Genomic DNA, 15,348 nt, shown 5'->3' with positions numbered 1-15,348 from the left:
ATGCTGTTATGAATTGACATTTCTGTAGTGGCTGGTGTTTGCTAAAATTAAGATACATCAGCCTGTAAGGACTTAGTGCTTAATGGAAATAATAGAGAAATACCATACAAGTAACCTGCTAAGTGCATATATGCAGTTTTGAGTATACTGATAGGACCTTCAGGCTTCAATTTCTTCTGTCCAACTTGTTTTTAGATCTAATGTATGTCAGTTAATGGCAGAAAACAGTCTCTTGCACTAAATTGTAATAGAAGAAAGTGCAGTTGCAGGAAGCTGTTCAGCAGACTTGTCCCAGAGGTGCAGGAGCTCTTCAGTTAATGCACTTGTGGGACTAATTTGCAGTGGAACATGGAAGTAAGAAATCTTCACAGTGTTTGACTTAAATATAGCAGCAGTGCTGATGGTGTCAGTGCCCCATTTGGGAAGGTCCTGGTGCAGTAACAGGATCTGTGTGAGAGCTGGCAGGGAGAGATCACAGCGGAAACAGCAACTCAGGTGTTAGGAACAAATGCTGGGATATGATCAGGTCTTTCTTAAAAATATGTGTGTGTGTGTCTTAGCTGCAGAGCTTTTCCCTGTTTAAATCCTGAGATGTAAACGATTGTTTTCTGCCTGTGTGTATATAATAACAATAATAACATATTTTTCTGGGGGTTATGTTTACTGTTATTTTCCTGACATCTGTTGTGTAGGCACATTTAACCAAATAATCTGCTTCAAAAGTAATAAATGCTGCGATAAAACATTCCCAATACACAAAAATTAAAATATTTTAATGCACTTTTAAGTGTTTGTAGTAACTTAAATCATTTGATAGTTGTTAATTATAAATTGAATTTACACATTAGTTTCTATCACTGTAGAAAAATTAAAATCAAAAATGGCATTTTCTAATCCACAGTTTTAGATGCTTTACTCATGTGGCTGCAGTTGTATTGTGTAGCCTAGTGACAAGCAGGAATTTTTTTGTGACTTCATAAAGAAAAAGAGCATGGAAACAATTAAACTTATACAAACTGAAGAAATGATGCAACATTTATCTTCATGTAACTTTCCAAATTAATTGTCACTGTAACATCTCTTTGTGATGGAAGAAAGCTCCATTCCGTATGTGCTGATTTGGATTCTGTGCAGGAGCTGTTGGGTTTTTTGCTTCCCCCAGTTCTTGTGTCTCCTTGGCTGCATTTCTCCTGTCTCGAGGCATTTCTTACATGTAAGATAGTTTTGTTCCTAACTAGACAGCATGATGAACATCTTTAAAATGTACTTTACTATCTTTTTAAATATTGTGTTCTACCAGACTAAGGCATTCAGTATTTTCTCTGGGGGCTTTTTGTGATGTCCTGTTGCCACTTTAATTTCATGCTTTAAGTGTGTTTCAACTTTGTGTTGCTGTTTCATCATCTCCTCAGAGCAGTGCAGTTCATTTTTGAAATGTTTAGTGGGCTGCCTTTAATTTCAGGTGTAATTCTCTTTGGTATTCACGTTTCATCATGTTTTCCAGCCACAGACATGAATTGTAACAATCTGTTGGTGAGAGCAGGGCTAATAAATTTATTGAGCCTCGTTATTTCTTCAAATAGGTAGCAAAGCCGTCACCATCTGCCCCGATAATCTCTGCATCTGTTTCAGCTGCTACACCTGTGGTTAAAGTTCAGTTTCCATGTGGATTTTGTACCCAGTGTGACAATTTATTACTCAACTTTGCTGTTTCCTTTAACCAAGTAACTGTGCAGACCTTTTCCTTAGGTTCAGTTCAGTTTTTCTCTCATTTGTTTTATTGGTTCCCCTTTCTCATCCCCTCTCACTTGTATTTATTTTAGTTTTCATTAACCCCTTGACCTCTGTCCCCAGTCAATGTCCTTACAGACTTGAGTAATTCTTTCTTTCTAGTTCTTTATGGGTTCCAGTTTCTGTTCTGAACTCTGATGGGCACCTCAGGTCCCAGTCATGATGATGTGTACTGAGAGGGCAATAGAAAAGCAGGCAGGGACAATATAATGACGTATAGAGTTTAATATAATGTATACTTCTTTAGTGTATAATTTTTAATATGTTCCATTTAGACTCTGAGACAGTTGTTATTGTTTGTAGCTCAAGACAGCCTTAGCATTTACCATAAAAATGTTCAGCAACTGTGTCTAATGTGCCTTGGTGACAAAAATCAGCATCCTTTCTTTTAATATTATTTCTTCTGTTCTATGCTTGTCCACTTGAAAGCTTAAATCTTTCTCTAAAGATTTAAGAATAAAGAAAACATTCTGTAGAGTCCTCTTTATTTGCAAAGACTATCCCTGACACTTTTGAGCTCTTAAATTTTGTAGGTGATGATGATGAACTTTGTATGTAACACTTAATTTGTGCGTAGTGACCTGTATTCTGTTGCAGTAATTACACTCATTGCCTTCAGTATAATCTTTGTCCTTCAGTTAGGTGAGCAAAGCATAATCCTGTTAATGAACAGGGTGAGACAAGGAAAATGCTTTTGATTTGCATGTGGCATTCCTGGCAGCCAGCAAATTGCTTCAGATAATGTGCTTTATTAAACAAGTATGGCCTTGCAGAAAAATTATTAGGCTAATGCAATTGTAGAGCTATTTTTTTCTTCCGTTTCCAAATGTATTTCTTTATTGTTACAGATATTTCAAGACTTCCCTTGCCAGCAGGTAAGTTCTCCTTTTTTCATTTATGTCTTGATGTGACAGCAGGCAGCTTTTAAGGGCTTGCTTACCATATAGTCATGCTTTTATATAATCAGAATATCGGTTCTTACTGGCACTGTCATGGTACTTAGTCATGTGAGGATCCGAGGTCAAAACAAAACCTGTTGAGGTAGAGATTTTTTTCCATTTAAATGGTGTATTTTGACAAGGGGAGGAGGTAACTGAGGTGTATTTATAGGCGGTTGTTAAATATGCGTGTGAGGTAGTTAATGCTTAAAGCGACTCAGCACAATGTGGGATACAGCTGTCAGGGGAGCAGATTAGGAGCAGCCACAAATAGTATCAGTGGTGGTTCAGAGGGACAGTGTGCAAGGAAATGGGGATGGGAGTTTACGGATGCAAGGAATTTCCCCAGGTTATAGTAGGGAAGGTAACAGAGTGTTCACTTGGCTGGGGTCACAGGTGACTTGTGTCCGAGCTGCTCTATTGGACTCTTCTATCAGTGGTGTTTAAAAATTAAAAAAAAGCCCTAAACATAAAGAAAGACAATAAAACCCACCAAAAACACACACTTCACAAAAAATCCTAACCCTGCTGACCTGATTTTTTAAAATAGCATTTTTTATTTATTGTTTGTTACATTTGGTCTTTAACAAAGTTTTACAATTCATGCATCCGTTTGTGCTGTGGGCTCGAGTTGTGATGCAGAGCTCAGAGTGAGGATGTCTCCTGTTCTGTGACAGATGGAATTCGTTCATCTATTCCTTGTTTGTGCTGTGGAATCCTGACTAAAGTGCACTTCTACTCCTGGTTGATCAAGGGATTGGGTGTTAGGCCTGCTGCCTTTTATCCTTGCCCTCTGCCTTGGTGATTTTGCGTATGTACCCATTCTTTCATTTCTCCTTGCTGATATTAATACCTGCTCTGAAGGTAGCTGCTCTTTCCTTTTGGAATCAAATGGCAATTTCAATTAAAAGCTTGATACATGGTACTTTGTAGTCTTTTCCACAAGAACTTTAGAGCAGCTCTTTTGCAAAAAAAATCATGTTTTCTTGGAGCAGTGAAGTCTAAATGTGAAAGTTTTCTTTTAAGGAAGACGTCTTCAAAATGATTTTGAATGCTGAGAGTGATTGTCAGGCAGGCAAGTGCTTATGGAAAATATTGGAAAAATAAATACTTGGTGTTTAGGTCAGGTTGACAGGAAGATACATATTGTTGTACGGGGTTTTTCTGCAGCTTCTAGGACAAGGATGTATGATGAAACAACTTCTGAGTTTATATTTGGGACTTGAAGAGTTTGGCTGGTGTGAATCTGAGTCACAGTGAGATTATTCTTTTCAATTTGAGTCTCTGTGTGGGAGTGTCCTAATTGTACTCCTTAACTGTGTCTTGGAAGTACTGATAGAGGGCAGAAGGTTTCCCAGGATTTCGAAAGGATGAGCTTTTCCCATGGCCTGGCAAGAGGCCTTTATAGAGGGTATAAAAACTACACACCGTGGCTTACCTGTAGCAGAGATCTGGTAGTGCCCCCTGGTAAGGGAACTAAGGAAACTTGTTTTAAAATCATGCTTAAAATACTGTCAGAAGGGAAAGATGGAGTCCCACAGAGGTCTGAATTGTCCTGTGGTATTTACAGTATTTTTATTAATGACCATGAAAATGGACATGTTGTGCCTTTATCTGCCAGTAACACCCAACACAAAGAGTTACGAGTGCACTGGATGATGTGATTAAAATTCAAAAGAAATTTGATAAATTGAAAAAGCAGCCTTGATAAAAGATATAATATAATTGAATAAAGATGAGGTTCTGCATTCAGATGGGAAGTTTTAATCAACAGAACTCATCTTTGCATTAAATAATGGTATTTTCTCATTTCAGGTTTTGAAGAACTTTTTTCTACTGGGTGCTGCTTTCAGCAGTGGACAATAGATGTCACTAGAAATGTTCTCACTTTGCCACCTGGTTTTAGTGCTCTAAATTTTCATCATAATATGGGGAGGTGGGGGCTTTTGCAGTGTTTGAAGACTTTGCAATAAGGAGGAGACTACTTCAGGTGGTGTCTTTATTGTAGTGTCTTCTTTGAGGTTGCGTTATACATAAATTTGGTATAGTCAGTGATATATCAAGGTCATCCAGAACACTTATTTCATAGCAAAACCTTGTAAAGAAGGATTGTTTCTGTGCTGGAGAATGTATTAGTTGATGAGGTCGTTAGTTAAATCATTACTCAGGAGAGTTATCCTGAATTAATCTGTATCCCTGCTTTGAAGTTCATGGGTAACTTGGGTTTTTACTGCCTTGTAATTGAGGCCATGAAGATGAGCTTAGAGGATTTTTGGAATGTGAACCAGGAGGGGCTTGGAGAACTATTTGCTAAAATATTATCATTTTGAAGGTGGATAGAGAACACAGTTCTCCTGTCTGTAAGGGAAGTTCTCTTGCAACACAAGTGTGTTCACAGCATCCCTCAGGGCATGGAAGACTGGTTTCCTCTGGTAAATGCAGTTAAACTTTCTCTGTTGATCCTGTTGGGATTAAAAACAATCCCTCCTGCATTTTGTCATGCTCTGAATTCAAAACAGCTCTAGCATCTGTGTGATGTAGGTGACTTTTCCTAAGAGCTGGTCTTTTGTTCCTGATCCTGCAGTGCAAATGTGTCTTCATTACCAGAATCAAGAAATAGTAAGGAAGCAAGAAACTGTATCAAAGAACTAGAGGAAAATAAAGACAAATATAAGAAATAAGCATATACTGGAATTTCGGTTAAAAATTCAATAAAACATTATGCCAAGATTGAATCTCAGGTACAGTTGTTTGTTCTTGATGACTCCTCCAGATAGTAGCTGGTGAGTCAAATAAAATCTTGCTGACTCCTAGCATAAAATATCAAAAAATTAATAGGAAATAAGCATCCTTTGCCTGGTTCTAATTTCAGATATACAGCACATTTTAAGTCTGATGGTTTTGTGTTCACTTTTTGCTGTATAATGTACAGTTTAGGCGTAAGCATCATTTGCACACAGTCATTGTTATCTTGAAATATTAAATGGTTTTGTAACTATTTTTACTTCCAAGTTCTCATTTAGGACAAAAAAAAAAGTTACATAATTTCAGCTCAACCTAAAGTTGTTTCTGAATTAAAGGCATGTCCTCATTCAGTCTGTTGCTGTGTTTGGCCTTGCTGCTTACACTGGGCCTGCTCCTGATCCACTTAATGAAATCAGATTCATCTCCTGGCACTTTCCACAGCCTTGGAACAACCTCCTGCTACCCCTTCCTCTTACCCACTGGGCAGGAGATGGGGTGTTTAATGCTGTGCTGTGTGATAGATCTCCCTTACCCTAAATCTACACCTGCCTGTGTGATGAACCTAAATACAGCAACCAGAATTTCCAAAGCCCCAAAGGGTTGGGTACTTCCTATGATGTTAAAAGATGGAAAATTAAAAATCGGTTGAGGTATTGCCAGAGTTGCAGTAGGCAAGAATTGACAGAAATAAGGTTATGCAGAATTCTTAAAATAAATGTTCACATGTATTACAGAGGGTAATAAATTATGCAATGATTATTCATGCAGCTGAGAATAAACTCAGTAGCATGAGCAGAGAACTGTTGATAATATCCCTGTTTAAAGGGGGGGAAAGGTAACCAACTGTGTAGGCAGAAGTGAAAGAGTATAAAATAGTGGCTTTTTGATTTGTCACTCCAGTTTTAAGTAAGAATTAAATACAAGCTGCACTAAGACTGAACAGTTCCTCTCATTTCAGAATGCCTGGCACTGTGCTGAAGGAACTATACGAGGAAACATGTACTTTTCCCTCTAAAAGCTGTATTTTCAGTAATCCCTTCAAAAGCCAAGTATTTTTTCTTCTAGGAATCGTTGTGAATGTTACTAAGAATTCTGATTTTCATGCAACAGTAAACTTAATTTTCATATATTTTTAATGGCTTGGGTTATGACTTTTATTTGTGTGATGAGTATGGAACTGAAGACATCTTAGTTTATGCAGTATTAGTGCTGTCAGAATAGCTGCCTGCATACCCTGTACAGCTCTGAAGATGTGAGAAGACTTTTCTTCTTTTGATGCAGATGTGCCCTATAGCTTTAATTCTTTTCACTACCAGTGAGGCAGGTGCTATTTCTAGATTTCCAAATGCCATATCAGGAAACTGCTATTACTACTGGATGAGGTTATTGCTGACAAAGCTTCAGTGTCACTTGGAAGAAGTTTCTCTTATTTGTGCATTAGATCTTCCTGTTTTAGAGTTCTGTTGAACAGTTTTAACAGGTTAATAATCTCTACCTCATAAAATGCATTTTCTTGTTGTTGTATACCTCTGATATTTGGAAAAGCAATGTATTTATCCCTTGTAAGCTATCACTGTTGATTATCTCATTTTTGTGTTGAATACTTGGGAAGATGACCACTAAGATCTTGACATGAAATCTGTGTATTTGCCAGCTTTTCCAGTGAAATTTTCTTGCCTTATTTTGGCTGTGCTTTTGACACTGCCCTCTTCCCTGCAGTCCCATCCATATTTTATGGCTAATTGCCCAGACAGGGCAAGAGCAACAGCATGGTTTGGTAAGAAAAACATCTTTATTAATGAGGCTGAGCTAAGTAGTAGTATTGAGGTGATGAGATGTATTAAACACCTAAAAAAATTTTAAGTTAGCTAAGTTTTAGTGGTTTTCCTTTAGAAATTTGAGCCTGACAGTCCAGACAGTTTCCAGGCCATCTCACTGTTCATTTATTCAGTACATAACTTCATCAGTTTGTCTGTCAGGATGTTGTCATGGGAGACAGTGTTGAAAGTCTTGCTGAAGTTAAGAGAAATGACAACTCTTCATTTGCCAAGCTTGTATTTTAATCAAAGAAGTTCATTAGGTTGATCAGGCATGTTTCCCCTTCCATAAATCCCTGCTGACTATTTCTGATCACCCTATTGTCCTCATTTGTTTAGAAATGGCTTCCAGGGTTGTTTGTTCCATCAGCTTGTCAGGAATGGAGGTAAGGGTGACCAGCCTCAGTTATCCAGATCCTCCCTTCTTCAAGTTCCATTTGCTTTCTTCTGGCTGTCAGGAACCTCCCCCATTTTCAAGGGCAGTCTGTAAAATGATTTGTAGTTAAGCAACTTGCCCTGGATGCAGAACATTGTTTTTCTGGGAGTGCGTATAGGGAGGGATGGAGGAAAAAGGAGGAGAGGGAGTAGAAGAAAAGAAGTTTCAATATAGAGAATTGAGAGTAGTATTATAAAAAAAAATTCAGGACATAAACCAGGTGTATTGGGAATGATGTGGCACCCCTGGTATCTGCTCTAGTCTTATTTGATGCTCAAAGAAAGCGAAATTTGATATATTGGTCTCTTAATCGGACTATGACATGGTTGCATGAGGGGTAGGGAGTAAGATTTGATGACATGAAAGGTCCTTTGAGTCCTCTGCCCCGTGTCCCTATGTATGTTAACAAGCTGGATCAATAAAGTCTGACACTTCAAAATAAACAAAAAAGTCAGCAATTCAGCACATTCCTCTACCATTTCCTGTCTGTAGCTCTGGCTTCCAAGGTTTTGGAGACATACACTGCTGTGAGGATTGTTCTTGCTTATTTCTGGGCAGTCATCTCAAAGTGGAAGAATTCCAGTAATCAAGGGTGCATCACATGTAAATGTATCACTTGAATGTATAGTATCAAAGACTTTTTGTTTGTTTGTTTGTTTTAATTTCTGGTTTAGGACAAATGGGAAATTATGCTTCTTTAGAAAATGCTTCTTTAGAAATTGATATTACAAATTATGTCTTTAGGAACCATGCTGTTTGGAGGGATAAGGGTACTTTTCCTAGGGAAAATTGTTCTACTTATTTTTGCAAGTGACAAAAAAAGGTATGGCTGCTCCACCCTGGATAACCTGAAATATCCTGAATTACAGTTATGCAGCTCAGCTTTGAATTAAGTCAGATGGACATACGCTTCATTCTTTTAAGTAGGGTATGTGTATTCCCTAGTTTGGGAAGTTTGTTTTAGAAATAGTAAGATTATATTTATTTTCTCGCTGAGGATCATGGACAAGAAGCTTGAGCCTCAGTGTCATGTGGGTACCTAGTGACACTCCTCAGCCAGGTTTACCAGGAAGAGGCTTGTTAGTCTTTCATCTGAGAGGTGGGTAATTTATGTCTTGTGTAAATAATGGTGTAGGGAATGGGGATCATCTAGTGCTTTATTTTAAACATCCTAATAGTTGGCATTCTTCTAAAAAAAATTAAATAAAGCAAGTTTTTGACAGAACTTTTGGACAAAATATAAAAGAAGAAAACCTTGAAAATTCTTAGGGGGTTATTTTTTGAGTGGGGGGCAAGGGGACACCTAGGACAGAAACTATTGAATCTGAACTACAGATTTTTGTTGGTACAATATCAGAGGAATTGCAGTGGAACTTAGAGCTCTGTACTACATGCTGTCAAAAAATAAATAACTTGTAGTAGTGTTTTGCTTGGAACAGGATGCTTATGTACTCTGAGAAGATGTTTACCTGTTTTGGTGTCAAAGGAATACAGAGTGAAAATGGTTCCTTGTGGGTTCTGTGCTATTTAGATATAGGTGGATATCCAGGACCTGGCAGTTCACACTCAGCTGAGGCATTCCCTAAGTGAGGAAGGTTCATTGCACTCTGTACAGCCACATGTATGTTCTTGCTGGCAAACTGGCTGGTGGTGGTTGTGCAGAAACAGCTGGAGGGGTGTTGGTAAGGGTTATTCAAATGATGTACCTGGAGATCTGAATTAAAATTTTTTCTGGTGATGCGTTAGGTTTTAACTTTCATATTTTTGAAATCCTGTACTGCCTGGTGTGTAACTCTGAAGTTTCTTGTAGCCTGTTGACTTCTGCTCTCTCATGCTAGGTAGCCATAATAAAGCCTCTCCAGGCCTGCTCTGCAAGGGCACTCAGACCGTCCTAGGCCCAAAAAGTATAAACCAAAAGCCTCTAAAGGGGGGCAAGCTTGGGAAAAGTACATCATTAACTGAAGGATAAACTGGAGAATGAACCCTGATATGCAAATGAACCGGGCTTAGAAAAGTGTGAAGAACCTGTGACCTGTTGTCCATCTTGGGGTCCATTTTTGGCAGTAGCCTCTGGGCTCCCCAGGGTGTACCTTTGAAGGCCCTTCAAATGAATACCTACCTTTATTCCCTTATTCTTGTCTAGTCTCTGTTTTTAGGTGGCCACTTCAGGCATCACTGGACTCTTCCAAAGTACAAAAATGGGACATTGTATGGTTGCAAATTTTAGAAGGACTTTTTAAAAGGGTTTTTGGTAAGTGGTTAGGAATTTCAAAATTGTTTTTTACTTTCATAGTAGAAGGTTTTTTGGTTCATAAAAGTTTTTGGATAGGCAAGTTAGGGGATGTGTATCTGCTAAGAGTGATTGGAGAATTCATCTATCTTCTTTTACAGGAGGAAAATCCAGAGCAGAGCCAGCCTCGCACATGGAGGGCAGTGAGCTCTGATCAGGGCATCAGGATATTGGGAATGAGACTCTGTTGCTCCTTTACAGCACACAACTTTCAGTGGCAGTCACTGAAAGTGTCTTGTTCTGCTGCAGAATTACTTAAGGAGAAGATGAAATTTGGCAAACTGAAGAGTCCAATAATCATGGTACCTAAATATGTGTTCTTTAGTCTGTTCTGCTGATGCCCATGATGCATTCACTCTGTTTTTATACAACTGTTCCACAGAAAGTGCAGTTTCTGTGAATTTCTGTAACCCCTTGCTGTAGTGTTGGTGTGTTACTACCCAGGGTTTTCACAGCAACAGCTATGGAGTAAAGGAAGGGTGGGGATAACAGTATGACTGAAAGAAAGAATTTGAATATCAAGCTGGATCTTGTGTAGTTGTGTGTGTTTCATTCTGCGAGACCTGGGCTGGGAGTGGCTTGGGATCTTCTCCCAAAATACACATGAGCTTGTTTGAAGAGGAACATCACTGACTACAGTGAACCAAGAGGAAAAACATTGCATGGTGAACTTTAATCAACTATTTTGTTGTAAGTTACGCCTAAAATGACCATAAATAAAGGATTATATGATCTTTCCTTTAGTTTATTTTTCTATCCTTTACAGCTCTTAATGTATGGTTTGAATGCTCTCCTTGTGTCCTTAGCTCATAACTTACTTGTGCTGGCTTTGTTTGCTCATCAGAAGAAAGGAAGTAATAACAAAAATTGTTACCTATGGCTTCCCCCCCCCTTCCCTTTTTTATTTTCAGAAGTTTAAGAATTTTAAAGTTCTTATTTAGGAAAATACCCCATCACCTTATGATAGCTGTGGTGTCTCTCGCAGGTCTTTTCCTTGGGGATCACTAATTTGAATATGAAAAACTGCAAAAATTATTTTGTCAGGTATAAAGCTGATGTTCTTCAGGTTTTCATGTAGAAGGGTCAAACTTAAAAACAACAAAATCTGTTCTTGTAGCAAGTACGTTTTTCCTCAGGACTTCACTCTGACGAAAGGTCAGGATAACAGAAGTGGGCTGTTAAATGCCTGTGCTTCCATTAGTGCGCTGGAATTACACTTGAGATGGATGTGAAACTTCCTAAGAATTTCTTACATTGTTTAACTCTGGCTCAAAGATGTTTTCCAGATTATATCTTCATGCACTAATTATTCCTTTAAGAAGATCATTAAAGGTTCTAGTTATTGTCCATTCAGATCACTTACTGGAATGGTTTCACATGTTTTTGTTGGGTTTCTTTTTTTATGGCAGTCTGTGAGAGTTATCTGTGATAACTCTTTTTTTGAAAGACTTTATACAGAGAAATACTAGAACTGTATTTCCAGGATTAATAGATTTTATGTTGTGATTCACATTGTCTTCAGATGTCTTAGTGGAGCAAATTTTCATGGATTTGAAGAGCAGCTTAACTAATATCTCTGATCTCTACTACAGATCTCTGTGGTGACAGTGACAGGACCCGAGGGAATGGCCTGAAGCTGTGTCAGGGGAGGTGTAGGTTGGATATTAGGAAAAGATTCTTCACCCACAGGGTGGTTGGGCACTGGAACAGGTTCCCCAGGGAATGGTCACAGCACCAAGCCTGACAGTTCAAGGAGTGTTTGGACAACACTCTCAGGCACAGGGTGGGATTGTTTGGGTTGTCCTGTGCTGGGTCAAGACTTGGACTAAATGATTCTTATGGGTCCCTTCCAACTCAGGATATTTTACGATACTAATGAAAGGTTAGAATGCTACTAAGGCTTTTAGTCCCAGTAAAAAAACATTGATTGATGAGCACTGAAATTCCTGCTGACTGTTCCCTGGTCATCTACGTGTCCTCCAAGAGGTGGAGTAAAAGGTATTACTGAAATTTGGGGCTTTACTATAGAGAAGGGTGAGGGAGCCAAATGATGCAGTGAGATGTTAGAGGCAGTGACTACCACTGAGGTTCTGGAAACATCAGTAACGTAATTATTGAGATTTTTATACAGAACTCCTTAAGGTAGGGTATTAAATAGAAATTTTAAGGACAGTGATCAGGCTTTGTCTAATGACCTGCATCCTTCAAGACTTGAGGGGGTGAAGGAATTCTGCTCTTCTACCCCAAGAGAGATGTAACTTAAGTCATTCCTTGACGATATTTAACCTATTAAGATGACAGTTTCACATCAACTTCTGCAATTTAAAAATTCTTACTGTGCATTTATTTTAGGGTTCTTGAACTTCCCTATTCCCAGTTTAAGTTTATGACACTTATTCTTCACGTCTGTGTGGCCGGACAGGGTTTATATTCTTCCTCTGTTTATACATTCACTGATTTTTTTTTTTTTTTTTTTTTTTTTGTCCTGGTCTCATGTTCACTTAAAAGCTTTAGTACTGAGTCTTGGTTGAAATCCATCAAATGGGGTTGTGAAGAGCAGTACCAGAGGTTTTTGGAAGTTGTGTTTTGCAGCTCAGAACTGCACAAGAGGTGAGCTCTTGGCCCTGTCAGATGCTATTACATGCTGACAGTGTTGGCCCTGTGATGTTGGGTAAAGTAGGTCATTCAGGCTGCCATCAGAAAGGGGTTTTTTTGTTTTTTGATGTTTTGTTTACCATCTGAAGGCATAAGGTACTTATTTAACATCCTTTCTTCAGATCTGAAGAAGGGCTGTGCCCAAACATCTCTTTCCCAGCTGTATGAGTTGGTTTTGTACATCTTGGTCTTGCCTACTTTCATTTTTATAACAGCATTCTTGCACATGTGTTTTCAGCTTCACCAGAGCGCTTCCTCTTGTGCTGAAGTTGTCAAGTCAGTGGGTAAAGTTTACTACACTTCAAGCTCAGCTGAGTTTGGAGCTACAGAGCAGAGGTTGCATTGGTCTGCTCATCAATTTACTGCTATGAAAGGATGCAGAGAGGGGATATGTGCTGTCTTTGACACACTGAATGTTGTTTCATCGTGTTTCACAGCTGGTTACCTCAACTGAGTTGAGTTGCATTTGGTGGTGAACTCCTGGAAGCCTTTTTTAAAACGAAGCAACAAGTTCTTGTGTTTCTGAGCTCTTTGATACCACTCTGCCGGCATTTTCCTAGGTAAACAGAACTTGTTCAGCAGAACTGTGCAGTCTTGTGTAATTGGAGGAGCAAATGAGGCTAGGTGGTGGATTTTGCATTGAGTAAAAGATTTTGTGTTAGCTGAGGATGACCTTTGATTCCCTGTAACAGCATAAAATGACACCCTGAGGAGCTGCTCCTTGAAAGTTTATTGCTGTTCTCATGAAGCAGCGATGTAGCTGAAAGCTCCTGAAAAGTATATGTCCCTTCTTGGTACAAAATAGGAAGAGGGGTGATTAAATTGAACAGGAATTGAATTTTCTGTGGCTTAGAGGTTCAGCTACACCTGGCCTCTACTAGAGGTTCTCCTAAACAAAGCATCAAACTATTTTTTGGAATTTTTCAATCCAAATTTTGCAAATTACAAAGGGAAAGGGGGATTTGTGCCTATTTAACAATATTTTCTTATTTTTTTTAAATACGCTTTTCTTTGCTTAATAGCTCAGGCACAGAATTTGCTTGGTTAAAAGAGCAGCCTTAATGTTAGTGTTATAAAACTTTAAAAAGATGTGTAAAAATTAATAATTAATTTTTAATTTTCTGTTTTCATAAAACTTGAAGGGTATGAGCACTAGCTTGTTGATTTATTCTGTGACTCTGGAATTTTAAACTTAAATAGCTCTTTGTTTCAGCTATAAGAGTTTGTTTATACATCAGGGATTTATGCTATGCTCATCCATCACTAAGAAATACGATATGAACTGCTCCACCAGTGTGTTTTCATATATAAATTGAATAATACTGCATTATTGTGAGGTCATGGGTTACTGTTTTATTCAGTTTGTAACGGCATTTAATAGTTTGGGAGTCTGAGGAGTTGCCGATGTTACATCTGTGGTTTATGTAACACTGGGAGTCAGGTATAACTTTTTGCTAGAAAGATGTTTGCAACTAAAAGTGGTTCGGTGAGCTGTTGTTCTAACTTTGTATTTGGCATCTGGAGGAGAAGCAGGACAAGGAAGACACGTCCAGATGACACCATTTCGGGTAAATAACTGGGCCCTACCTAACTGCACAGCTTTCTTACTTTCTTTTGTGCAATTGGTTCTTAGATGAGAGAGAAAGCCGCCCAGATACACTGAGAAGAGACACTGAAGAGATTTGCTGACCCATAAGCAACTTCATTTTCCTATATCCCTCTCAGAAGATGTGGCTAATTATTTCTAGGTTATCCTTGAATTGATAAAGGTTGATTTTAAGAAACATTTGTAAGGTCAACTGATCCACTCATGGATTCCTTCCACTGAACAAAAGTAATCCTCACAGAATGCAATTCCTTTAAACAGCATCAAAGGGCTCGGGTCCTTCCCCTTCAGATACCTTCTGCTGTGTTTACCTCATAAATGGAAGGTTTTCACCATAAAAAAGGGAAGTTTTATAAGGCTATAAGTCAAGAAAGGTTCTGGTGACCATTTGGATTGCTTTGTCTCATTCCTTCTCCAGTCACCCCACATCAGAGAAGCCAAACTGATAAGCACTGTGAATCTGTCACAGACCAGAATGATCAGATTTTATTTTGCAGTAAAGTAAGGAATGCTGTGTGTAGGATTCACTTTTTCTCTTTTTTTCACCTCTTCTCTCCAGGTCTCCATGAAGCAGATTTTAGCTTTAAGCAATGGAATAGTGAATGAACTTCTCAAAGATGTCTTGAGGATAGAAATGGTTTTGTTGGGTCGATTTGTTTTGTAAATAGCCTAGAATAAGAAGAAATAGAGATTTTGAATCAGTGTCCTAAGGAAGGAGTAATTTTAAACCTTTTTCAGCTTTCATGGCATTGACTTTATCCTTCTCTACAGTAAAGCCTTCAAAAAAGTAAATGGAAGGAAGTGGGAGAAGATGAGCGGCTTAGTCCACCCACAAGGAAATCTGCTACAGCTTTCATGCCTGAAAACTAATACAACCCATATGGGTTTAAAAAAATGGCTAGTCTTTATTTATGGAATAATAAAAATAAAGTTAACTTAGTGGTCCTTTTAACATCTGGTGTCTTAACAGCATAGGCTGGGAGGCTGCATTGCTGTCTGCTCTGCTGCACAGCATCACAGGATCCCTTGGGAAGGGGAGATATGGGAAACCTCATTAACGCTGCATTCCT

At 38.5% G+C, this 15,348-nt stretch overlaps 1 protein-coding gene across 12 annotated transcripts in view; it reads left to right on the top strand.

The window, feature by feature from the left end:
- PTK2 (protein tyrosine kinase 2) overlaps positions 1-15,348 on the top strand; it is a 194,117-nt gene that overhangs the window by 38,781 nt on the left and 139,988 nt on the right. For 10 of the 12 annotated variants that reach the window (XM_082284809.1, XM_082284819.1, XM_082284808.1 and 7 more), the window contains exon 3: positions 2,640-2,666. The exons of 1 other annotated variant lie outside the window; for it this stretch is intronic. The gene's annotated coding sequence lies outside the window, so the exon portion shown is untranslated. Of the gene's footprint in view, positions 1-2,639; positions 2,667-3,406; positions 3,541-15,348 lie in introns of all 12 variants that reach the window. One more of the 12 variants, XM_082284813.1, reaches the window with a different exon arrangement.

This window comes from Coloeus monedula (assembly GCF_965178545.1).
Source record: "Coloeus monedula genome assembly, chromosome: 1".
Taxonomy (NCBI): domain Eukaryota; kingdom Metazoa; phylum Chordata; class Aves; order Passeriformes; family Corvidae; genus Coloeus; species Coloeus monedula.
This window is presented reverse-complemented; position numbering and strand designations above follow the sequence as displayed.